Source organism: Nicotiana tabacum, chromosome 9 (genome assembly GCF_000715075.1).
Source record: "Nicotiana tabacum cultivar K326 chromosome 9, ASM71507v2, whole genome shotgun sequence".
In the NCBI taxonomy this organism is placed as follows: Eukaryota; Viridiplantae; Streptophyta; class Magnoliopsida; order Solanales; family Solanaceae; genus Nicotiana; species Nicotiana tabacum.
Genome location: NC_134088.1, coordinates 28161398 through 28173720, shown reverse-complemented (window position 1 = coordinate 28173720; position 12323 = coordinate 28161398).

The following is a 12323-nucleotide window of genomic DNA, read 5'->3' as shown; positions in this document are numbered from 1 at the left end:
AGAACAAGAACCCTTACACATAATCTCACCGGTTAGAAGACCAATAAAAAATTACTTAGTAATTAAATAGGTACCCTAGTATACATTTAAATTTTAAGTGGCGGCTCTCTTTCATCAACAATAGAGAAGCCACAAGTTGAATACTGTCTTGACTGGTGCAAAATAGGGTGAAACAACATGGCGATTCTGCTGGGGATACCACACTTAGTTTCTGACCTTAACAGATTTATACTAATTTGGCTTCTAGATTTATTTGTACAATGCTTTGATTATGATCAAAATTGCAATTACATACTTACATTCCATATTTACTCTTTACAATTACGTGCTCTCTATGATCACTTTGCTATATTGTTGCTACACCCTTGTTTGTTACTACTTTATATATACTATCATCACATCTCTTTCAATCGAGTTTTGGTCATACACTATCATACACAATGGCATGCGAGGGTTGTATTTTACACCGCTCCGAACCTTCTTTTCAAAACTCTCTAGTTTTAGAGAATGGCTCTGTCGGGTCAACTGATATAACTTCTCGCAGTTCTCAGTACAATTCAAAAGTAGAAAACACTCTACTCTAGTAAAATAGGTCATACTGCATAAACCTTAGGTGAGTTGGTCCCTAGAACCAACACACAATTAGGAAAGCCACCATGATGCTAAGGGTCATGCACCCAGCGGCATAATTTATGTGGAAAGACATACAAACATGACAAGACACTTATAGTTCTGAAGCAAACACTTACCCAAATATTTATCTTTTACTCACCTCAGAAAATGGAAATCAACTAGAAAATCCTTGAAATTAGCATCGTAATGGGAGCACCACATAAGCTGAAATAGTGGTGGAAGAATATTTGTCGAGAACACGGACATGAAGTTCGGACACACCTAGGGTCATTAACCGCATTGATGAACATTCGAGCAGACATAATACTCACTCGCCTGTTGATAGAATTTTGGGACCCAGCTAAAATGGTATTCAAATTTGTCAGCTGTGAGCTAGTACCTACATTGGATGAAGTCACAAGTTTTACGGAGTTGCCATTCAACGGAAGAAAGCCAGTTCTGCCAATTACTATGCCCTGGTATCGGTTATTGGATGCTCTAGGTCTTACCAATAGCAGAAGTCTCAGAAGTATCGAGAACGGGTAGGTGAGCCTAGACCAGATGTTCAACGGGTTTGGGCACCGTGGAAGTTACGAGTGGTATTTAGGGGAGTTGCAATGGCACTGTTAGGGATTATATGTCTTCCCACAACGAAGGGATGTATCAACATCAACTTGTTACCAGTGGTCTTGGAAACCTTCCGCGGCAAGCTTCAGCTACCTTGGTGCCGATGGTGTTAGCCGAGATGCTGAGATCTTTATCCGCCTGTGCACAAGGATACGATTTCTTCAAAGGATGCAACTTGCTGCTGTAAATCTGGTCTATTGAACACTTTTTTCAACGGGAGGCTACTATAGACTACTTTGTAGGGATCATTAATATGATCCGCAGCCACAGTGAAAGAATGAGGCACTGGATCTCCCTATATGGCCAAGAAGAATGGAGGGAAACACTGACCAATCTGATAGAAGAATGGATCAACTGGAAACTCTCTTGGTTAGGAGGAAGAGCAATCTTGAGGACTCAACAAAAGTACTTCATCGAGCTGATTGGATTAGCAGGCATTGAACCGTACTCACCTCTACGGGTCCTAAGACAATTTGGTATGATTCAAGATGTGCCCCTGTCAACAAGGACATCGCTATACGAGGATGACTACAATGGCCAGATCCCAATTCATATGATAAGGAAACTTCAAAAAGAGTGGAATGATCTGGTAACAATGCCTAGGGGTCAAAATTCATGGTGCACCCCGAGTACTACGTTTGGATTAATGAAGAGGAGGAACTGGCCCGACCGAGCAGAGAGGGTATAGCTTGGTTAAAGGATGTCGTGGTTGCTTTATAGATTTACCATGATATCCTGCCACACTATCTTGTGACCACATCAATGCATCGTCAGGTGGTCCCGGGATCCATTGACCATATGTTGCCACGGGCTAAAGAGGATGATCGGGTGGTAGAATGCATCTAGTTAGAGTCAAGCACAGAACCAGAAGAAGATCCAGAGGAGGAGTCTGAATTTAATGATGATGAGGAAGAGTTTGATGAAGACCCAAAGGAGGATCCGTAAGAGGAGCCATAAGAAGAAAAGGGCACAAGAAGTGACTCAGGGGATAGTTATTAGAATTGGTTGATTTCCCCTCCTCTCCTTACTTTGTACCTTTATCCCTAGTTCTCTCTTTTACTTTCCAAAAGGGAAACTGTCTAAGCCCATGCAACTTTGTAATATAATCCTTGTTCACCCTTGTATCAGTCCAAATTATCAATGAAAACAAATCGCTTCGGATCTAAATATGTCAAGTCTAAATGTCTGTCAAACATCCGCAAATTAGGCCTACCTCCGGCAATGAGAGGTTCCTGCGAATTTTAGGGAACGCATTAGCAGTAATGCATGAATTATCAGCTCTATGTGATTTCCTGCTCGTATAAATGAAGAAACTAACTCTTGCTCTTTTTCTTTTATTTCTCCTTATTTTTATTTTGCTTTATTACCCCCCTCCCCCCACCCCCACCCCAAAAAAAAGAAAGAAAAGAAAGTTAGTTTGCGTCGACTAAAACTGGCGGAGCCACCAAACAATATAAGGTCTAAGGGAAAGATGTCAGTCGTAGAAGACTCAACTAAACATGCTCGGGTCATAGCCGACAGCCCGTGGCAATCGGGAAAAAAGGACAGTACTAGAAGTGAGGAGCACATGGCCAATGGACCAAAAAATTGAATCTTTAAGAGAAGAGGTAAAACATATCAGAGAATTGGCACACCTGGCCGTGACAACACTTCCTCAACCACCCAGATTCCCTTCTTTGGATTCACTCCAGATCCTTTTCCTTTATCATCACGCCAAAATAACAACACTCCAACCTCAACCCCCACCACATAAGTTATACCCCCAGTAACACCCGCTAACCCTCTAAAATCCCCTATATTCACACTTCCCACGTACTACAATATCCTCAGACATCACAAAACCCACCTATTACCACTAATTCAACTACCCCTCCTCGTGGCAGAGTCACTTTCACCACCAACCACCACATACTTATGGCACATGCCGCTACTCACGAGCGGTGTGTTCCCCCTATATATATCATTACCGAACCTACCTTTACAGCACCCGTCATGGTCAGGGTTGCATATGAGATCGACCAATATGTTGCGATGGAGAGAGGTCAGGCGTAAGAAAGACGAGTCGGTATCAGAGTATTTGCAAATATTGAGAAGGCAAATGAAGAGTCTCCAATTTGCCTCAGGAAGTGAAAGTCAGGACTATAAGGACCTGTGTATTCACCCCGGATGTGGATATGCCAATAGGGTACAATCCCCTAAGGTTCGACCCCTTCGATGGGACGGGGGACCCTCGCGCACATATGAGGGCTTATTGCGACATGTTGGTCAGAGCGGGGAGGAATAAGAATCTAAGAATGAAATTATTTATAAGGAGTCGGACAGGAGAAACACTCACCTGGTATACCTCGACAGGACCCACAAAATTGGAGAACTTGGCAAGATATGGCAAAGGATTTCATGAACCGTTTCCGATTTAATACAGAGATCACTCCTGATTGGTTCGCGCTGGTGAACCTGCAGAAAAAACCATGTGAGTCATTTCAAGAATATGCACGACGGTGGAGGATAGAGGCTTCCAGAGCGCAACAGCCGCTGGACGTTAGTGAACTAACCAAGTACTTCATCCGAGACCAAGAGGGAATATACTTTAATAGATTATGGAAATGATGGGTCAAAAGTTTCCCTAGCTGATTAAGATGGGAGATTTCTTAGAATAGGGCATAAAATCTGGTAAGGTGTAATCTATGGCAGCATTGTAAGTGGCCAGTAAGGCCATCCAGTCAGGATCGATCGGTGGCAGAAAGAAAAAGAAAGAAGAGGTCTCAACAGTCGTCCCCTACTATCAAACTAGCACATCTCATGGAAGTACCTCATACTCCCCAAACAACCACTCACCACCACCTATTTATGCTCCAGTCTATAATACCCAGCCATACTACCACCCTCAACTTCAATACAACCCTCCTCGAGCCAAAAACAACCAAAACCCACAACGACCATATGCTCATGTCCCAACTACTACTCATCAAAACCAACTAGTGTATGCACCACGGCCTCGTCCCAACTTTGAAGAGAGGGGTCCTAGAACCTATACCCCAATTGCTGAGCCTCTGGCCCAATTGTTTGAAAGGTTGAGAAGAGCAGGATTGATACACCCAATTGAGGGAAGGGTTCCTAAACACTCCTCCAAATATTTTGATGCCACTAAGAGATGTGTGTATCATTCCAATGTACCAGGGCACGATACTGAAGACTGTTTCAAGTTGAAAAATATAATTGAAACCCTAATCAAGAGCGGATCCATCCAGTGCACTCCAGCACTGGCTAATGTGGATCGCAACCCATTTCCAAATGATCAAAACTAGGGAGCCAGCATGATCACATTGGATGAAGAATATGACCTGAAGGGAACAATTGTCACTATCAGAAATGCAAAGGATGCAAGGATCCCCCTAAAAGGCTCCCATCATTACAATACAACTAAAGACTACAGTGACAGTTCAAACTTATCCATAGCAACGTGCCATTGCTACTCAAGGTGAAGAAGATTAGGAATACAAAATCGTCCTATGGACTTATCAGCAAAAGGGAAAGGCCAAAATGACAAACTCTGCCGCAGCCCATGGTATGACTAGGTCTGGTAGATTCTACGCCCCTGAAGAGGTCAATCGAGGAAATACGGGGAGAGAACAAATTCCAAGGAGGAACATAATGGACCCAGAAGCTACTGAGTTCTAGAACAGAATGTCAAGCAAAGAGTATTCCGTGGAAGAACCGTCGAAGAAAACCCCAGCACATATATCCATCATGGATATATTAATGAGTTCGGATAGCCATAAAGACGCTTTGTTGAAAGAGCTAAGTGGGGTAAGTGTACCAAGTAACACCACCAGCAGGGAATTGGCAAGGAAAATTGTAGAAGCAAACATGATCACTTTCAAAAAGACAAAACTTCCTGTCGAAGGCGCAAGTCATAACAAGCCTCTTTACATCACTGTCAAATGCGGGGACAAGGTGGTATCCCGAGTGCTAGTCGATGAAGGATCAGGAGTCAACATTTGTCCGCTCTTCATCCTGCGAGAGTTGGGAATTCATTTAAGGGAGGTCAAGGAAAGCCACATTAGGGTGAGGGCCTTTGACGGTTCACAAAAGGATGTTATTGGAAAAATTTATCTAGCCTTGAAAATTGGTACAGTCGACTTTCCAGTACTATTTCAAGTGATGGACATCTCCTCTTTTTACAATTTACTACTAGGCAGGCCCTGGATACATATGGCAGGGGTCGTACCATCTACCTTGTACCAATGCATAAAATGTGAATAGGGATGCCAGAAGATCGTGGTCCACGACAAATGGGGTCATTCCGCCTATTTGGAGTATGCCGTCACATTCATTGAGGGACTATACGTAGTCGCCTTAAACACTGTAGAAATCATGCAGACTATTGAGGAGGAGAAGAATGAATAGAATTTGGGAATGCAATCGCCGTACAAATCCAAGATGGCCATGAGGGAGATGATGAAATATGGATATAGGCCAGGACCTGGGTTGGGAGCCAGGTCAAAGAACCAATTGAACAGAATGGACAAAAAGGAAGGGCTAGCATAGGATATGAGCCTCCTGAAGGGAAAACTCGGATCGTTAGCTCTGAGAAATTTTTTTTTGTGCCAAAGCATGTTTAAAGTTCGGGACAGAGTTCAACACCTGAAGGTGATATCGTTAATGGGATGGGGAAGCTGTTTGTGAATATGATTGAAGAATGTTGTGAAGAAAGTGACATCAAGACACCGACCATCAGGGATGCCAGACCAGGGGAAGAGCTACAGAATTGGACTGCCAGTCCATCTTTGGTTCGCTAGGAGTCTTGGTAGTATGGAACTATAAAACTTTTCTTTTGAAAAGAGCCCGGTCAATTAAGGCATGTACCTTCTATGTACCTTTTTGTCATTTGCCTCTTGTGAACGCTTAAGATGTTCCACTTTTGATGAAATAAAAAGAATATTTTCCTAAATATCACAATTTTTTAACTACTTTATATATACCTAGTTTTTCTTTTCAGTAATCAAACTGATAAAAACCCGTTTTCTGCGATTATGACATGTAACAAAACCACTGAGCACAATGATCCAGATTACAAAGAATATGATGAGAGTATGATGCCAGAAAATCTCCCGCAGGTGATATAATAGCTGGAGAGTCAGAAGAAGCCCAACCTCGAAGAAACGGAAGTAGTCAATCTTGGAAGCGAAGAAGACGTGAAAGAAACCAGAATCAACATTTATCTAGAAGCCGAGCAGAAGGAAAAAATGATTGAGCTCCTCCGATAGTACGACGACATGTTCGCATGGTCCTATGACGACATGCCAGGATTAAGCACCGACATTGTCTCGCATGGACTATCTACCGACCCTACTAGACCTCCGATCAAGTAGAAGCCCAGGAAGTTCAAACCTGATTTAAGTCTGAGGATAAAAGAAGAGGTGACCAAACAAATAGAAGCAAATGTGGCGAGGGCCACCAACTATCCAAGATGGTTGGCCAACATCGTCCCAGTGCCCAAAAAGTACAGAAAGATCAGAATATGTGTGGATTACTGGGATCTCAACAAAGCTAGCCCAAAGGAAGATTTCCCCTTGCTGAATACCCACATCCTCATCAACAACTGTGCGAGGCATGAACTGCAGTTTTTTTGTGGATTGTTTTGCTGGATGCCATCAAATCCTAATGCATGAGGAAGACATAAAGAAGATAGCTTTCACCACTCCTTGGGGAGTCTACTGTTATAGGGTTATGTCGTTTGCTCTCAAGAATGCCGGTGCCAGCTACATGAGGGCCATTACGACACTATTTCATGACATGATTCATAAGGAGATCAAAGTGTATGTGGATGATGTCATCATAAAATCAAGAAAGAGTTCAGAACACTTAGACGACTTGAGGATATTTTTCGAATGCCTGTGAAGGTATAGTTTGAAGCTGAATCCAACAAAGTGCGTGATCGGAGTCCCTGCCGGAAAACTATTGGGTTTTATTGTAAGTAGGAAAGGGATGGAACTGGACCCATAAAAAATTAAAGCCATCTAGAAACTAACGCCACCAAAAAGCAAGAAAGATGTCATGAGTTTCTTGGGAAGATTAAATTACATTAGTCGCTCTATAGCCCAGTCCACGGTAATCTGCGAACCTATTTTCAAGCTGCAAAACAAGGATGCTACCACGAAATGGACAGAGGAGTGTCAGAAAGCCTTTGACATAATCAAAGAGTATCTCTCAAATCCTCCAGTGTTGGTTCCCCCCGAACTAGGGAAACTATTGTTGCTCTATTTGTCAGTCTTGGATGACGCCTTCGGCTGTGTGTTGGGGCAAAACAATGAAACAAGGAGAAAGGAGTAGGCCATCAACTACTTAAGCAAGAAGTTCACACCTTGCGAGGCCAAGTATAGTTTGATAAAATGCACTTGTTGCACTCTGACCTGGATTGCTCAGAAGCTAAGACATTACATGTCGGCGTACACTACACATCTGATATCTCGGGTCGACCCGCTCAAGTACATGTTTCAGAAGCCAATGTCTATCGAAAAGGTAGCTAAATAGCAAATTCTCCTTAGCGAATTTGACATTATGTACATAACTTAGAAGGCTATCAAAGGACAAGCTTTAGCCGACCAACTCACCGAGAATCCAGTGGATGGGGATTACAAGTCACTTACCACGTATTTCCCCGATGAAGAAGTACTATTTGCCGGGGAAGATATTGCAGAATCATACCCTATGTGGAGAATATTCTTCGACGGAGCAGCAAATTTCAAAGGAGTCGGGATTGGGGCAATCTTGATTTCAGAATCTGGACAACACTACCTAGCGTCAGCAAAGATAAGATTCCCATAAACCAATAATATGCATGAATACGAGGCATGCACCCTTGGAATCAGAATGGAAATCAACATGAAATTCAAAGTACTTTTGGTCATAGGAGATTCCAATTTGTTGATCCACCAAGTCTAGGGAGAATGGTCAACTAAGAATGTCAAGATATTGCCGTACCAGCACTGCGTGAAGGAGATGTGCAAAATGTTCACAAAGATTGAGTTCAAACATGTCCCCATACCTTAGAACGAGTTCGTAGATGCCCTTGCAACCTTATCATCCATGATTCAGCATCCAGACAAGAGCTACATCGACCCTATCGAGGTTGAAATTAGAGATCAACATGTCTATTGCTTCCATGTGGATAAAGAACCAGATAGTAAACCTTGGTGTCACGACATCAAAAAGTTCCTTGTGACCTAGGAGTACCCAGAAAATGCTACTAATGGTCAAAAGTGAGCCCTCAGGAGGTTGGCAAACCATTTTTTCCTCAATGGGGAAGTCTTGTACAGGAGGATCCCGGACTTGGGTTTGCTAAGATGTGTAGATGCCGCCGAAGCAACCAGACTATTGGAAGAAATAAATGCAGGGACATGCGGACCCCACATGAATGAGTTCACATTAGCCAAGAAGATTTTGAGAGCTGGATACTTTTGGATGACTATGGAAAGCGACAGTATCCGCTACGTGCAGAAGTGTCACTAGTGCCAGATTCACGGAGATTTCATCCGGGTTCCACCAAATGAGTTAAATGTAATGGGTTCAACCTGGCCTTTCACTCCATGGGGCATGGACGTGATAGGACCCTTAGAGCCTACAACGTAAAACGGACATCATTTCATTTTGGTAGCCATCGACTATTTCACCAAATAGGTCGAGGCATCTACTAACAAGGCCGTCACAAAGAAAGTAGTGGCAGATTTTGTCCGGACCTACATAATTTGCAGATTTGGGATACTAGAGTCCATCATCACTAACAATGCTGCAAACCTCAATAGCGACCTTATGAGGAAAATCTGCGAGAAGTTCAGAATCGTCCACCACAATTCCATAGCCTACAAACCACAAATGAATGGGGCAGTCGAGGCAGCTAACAAGAATATCAAGAGGATTCTGCATGGCATGAGAAGTTAACTTTCCCTCTATTAGGTTACCGAACTACCATGAGAACATCTACTTGGGAAATTCCATACATCTTGGTATACAGCTCCGAAGTGGTGATACCTGCAGAAGTCGAAATATCATCCTTAAGAGTCATTCAAGAAGCAAAATTGGATGATGCATAATAGATATGGATCAGGCAAGAAGAACTCATGATAATTGATGAGAAAAGAATGGATGCAATATGCATGGACAGCTATACCAAAACAGGATGGCTAGTGCATTTAACAAAAGAGTGAAGTCTTGCGAATTCATGCCGGGGGAAGTTGGTTTTGAAGAAAATCTTTCCCCATCAAGAAGAAGCTAAAGGGAAGTTCGCACCGAACTGGCAGGGTACTTACGTGGTCCACAGAGCACTATCTTGTGGAGCTCTAATCTTAGCAAAAATGGACAGATGAGTCAGCACGAAGCCAATCAACTCGGACGCAATCAAGAGATATTATGCCTCAAGACAGATAGAGTTAGGATTTTGATATAATAGAACTACATTCAACCTGACTTCCCACATAGGGATATGTAGGCAACCCATGTAGGGTTCGGTTTCTCTTCCCCCTTTCTCTTGTAATATAAAAATCAAATGTCATTTTTGTATGTTGTTCAGGAACTACGCCGACTTGATTTCCTTAGAAAGGAATACTTAGGCAATCCTTATCAGATTCACTCGTCTTTTGTAATTGTACTATATTTTGGCCTAATTCCACTAGGATACGTAGGTTGTCTGAGTCAGACTCGGCCATTTTTATTTCTTAATCTCATCATTTTGTATCTATTGTAATTGAACTACATTCCGACCTGATTGTGTTTTGGATACGTAGTCTCCCTGAGTTAGGCTCGGGCGTTTCATCACATTTTATTATTATCCCATGAACTACGTTCAGACCTGATTCTATTTTGTTTACGTAGGCAACCTGAAAAGGTTCGGTCTTAACCTTAGGAAATCTCAGTAATGCATTAGCTTTAATTAGGATGTATTCGCAACAACAAGAAGTCGCGTTGCCAGAGACACCATGGAAGATCGACATCAACGGGATGAAGTTCTCAGAGAAATAAGTTCGCGTGTGGAGAACCTTTCATAATGTGTCATAATCCGGAACGACGACATTTGCCTTAAAGGAAACAAGTATTTTCAAATATTTTCTAAAATATATATATAAAATAATTTGTTCCATCTACCGAACTCCGTAGCGCAATCATGTCGAATGCTGGGGTAAATCAATCTTGTTTGGTTTCTGGGATCTGTGAGAAACAAAAGAATTTGTTTGGTCTGCTACCCTTAAGAAGGTCAGCATCTTTATCTCCATTTTCTTTTGTTCGTCTCTCTAAATGATTTTTATATATCGATGCTAAGTTCTATAGATTAATATTATATTGTATGTGTTTGACGTTTGATGTTTTGTCAGTTTGACAACCTTTTATGATCATCTTATTGTGTTATGATTCTCTAAAGTAATAATCGATTAGGTAAATGATAATTATTGATATTTGTTCTGAGTTTTTCTTATAGTCTCCATGCCTAAATTCCTATATGTTTATGTTCAATATAAATTTCATAGTTCTCAGTGACTTACAATGAACTCATCTTTATTTTATTGCACTCTTGTGAGATTTGGAAGCTAAGTTTACTACTTGATAGTTTCTTAACCTTACGTTTGAACTTACAATGTATAAATACTTTCTTGTCTGCATGTGTTTGTTAAATTGCCTCCGAGTTACCACTATGGTCTTTACTCTGTTTGATTATTATCATTATTAAGCTAATCGTGTTCATGTTCTTCTTTCACCAGTGATACTGTTATAATGTTTACCTCTGCATATTATTCCATGCATCCTATCTGTTTATGATCGGATTTCTTATTTGGTAATCTTAACTGATATACAATATGTCCATGTCATTTAACTAAGTTGAAAGAATTAGAGTGTCTAGATATTTTTCTGTATCTGTACCTGTTAACTCTGAGAGTGATATCTGAGATATCACAATAACTTTCTCATGACCATGCTCAACTGTTGTATGTATAAGAAACTATCTTTTTTGCACCAAGCTGTCTTCTTCTCAGGAATCCTTGTTGTATATAAATATTCTGTTAAGGTCAAACTATTCTCCTCTTCTTAGTGCAAGTCATGATTTTATTTGGATAAAGTCAACTAGTAATTGCTACATAACTAAGCTTGTTTGTTCCATAATCAGTTGAGATCTTCACACACATGTGTAATACATCCATGTCCTTAATCTTTTGATCCCCTTGTTGATTTTTTTTTTTTGTAAAGTTTGCATGCATCTATAGTTACCTTACCTCCCATGAAGAAAGGATTTAGGTATACTGTTATGACCAATTGATAGTTTTAGAAACTAAAGTATGTTCATCTCATACCTATATGTTGAACTAGATTAATGTTTGAGTTTGAACTTGTTTTGAAACAATATTTTTCATATCCTTTCTTTACCAACATGTTGGTATGATTTTGTAATTAGTTTTCTAATGTGCAAAGTTCCCCTGCTTATGTGAGATCACTATTTTATTCACCCTGCCTATGTGTAGTTGATTAAATGTTACTAGTATCCCTGCTTTAACTCTGTAACACCATGTTCTGTCTTGAATCATGCTCAGTACTTCTCCCTACTGTTAATCCAAAACTTAGTCTCACTCTCAAATCTTATAAAGTCCATTTGTTGATATTATCTGAACATGATGACTTGCTAACACTGTTAGAAGCATGACCCTGTTGAGACCTTAAGAATCCCCATGTTTAAATATGTGAGTTTATAATCATGATGAGAGTTCAATCTCATGACCTTGATAATTTCTCTATAACAATTGCTGACTATGACTGATGGTTTGAATCTGCCTTGATGTCTTTAAGTTGCAAAGTGATGAACATTAATACCTGTTTGAAAATGTTGTGCCTTAATGATTCATTTATGTAAGGGTATATGAAACTTCTTTGTTCTATGTGTATTCCGAAGTCACCTCCCCCCCCCCCCCCAACTCTTGGTTTACTTTATATATGTTTCCTTGTTAGGTATCACAGTATTCTGTATACTCTTGTGTTGTTTAGAGGAAAGTATATATGTTGTGGTAAGAAATGCTTTAGTATCTAGTTTGCATTGGAAGGGC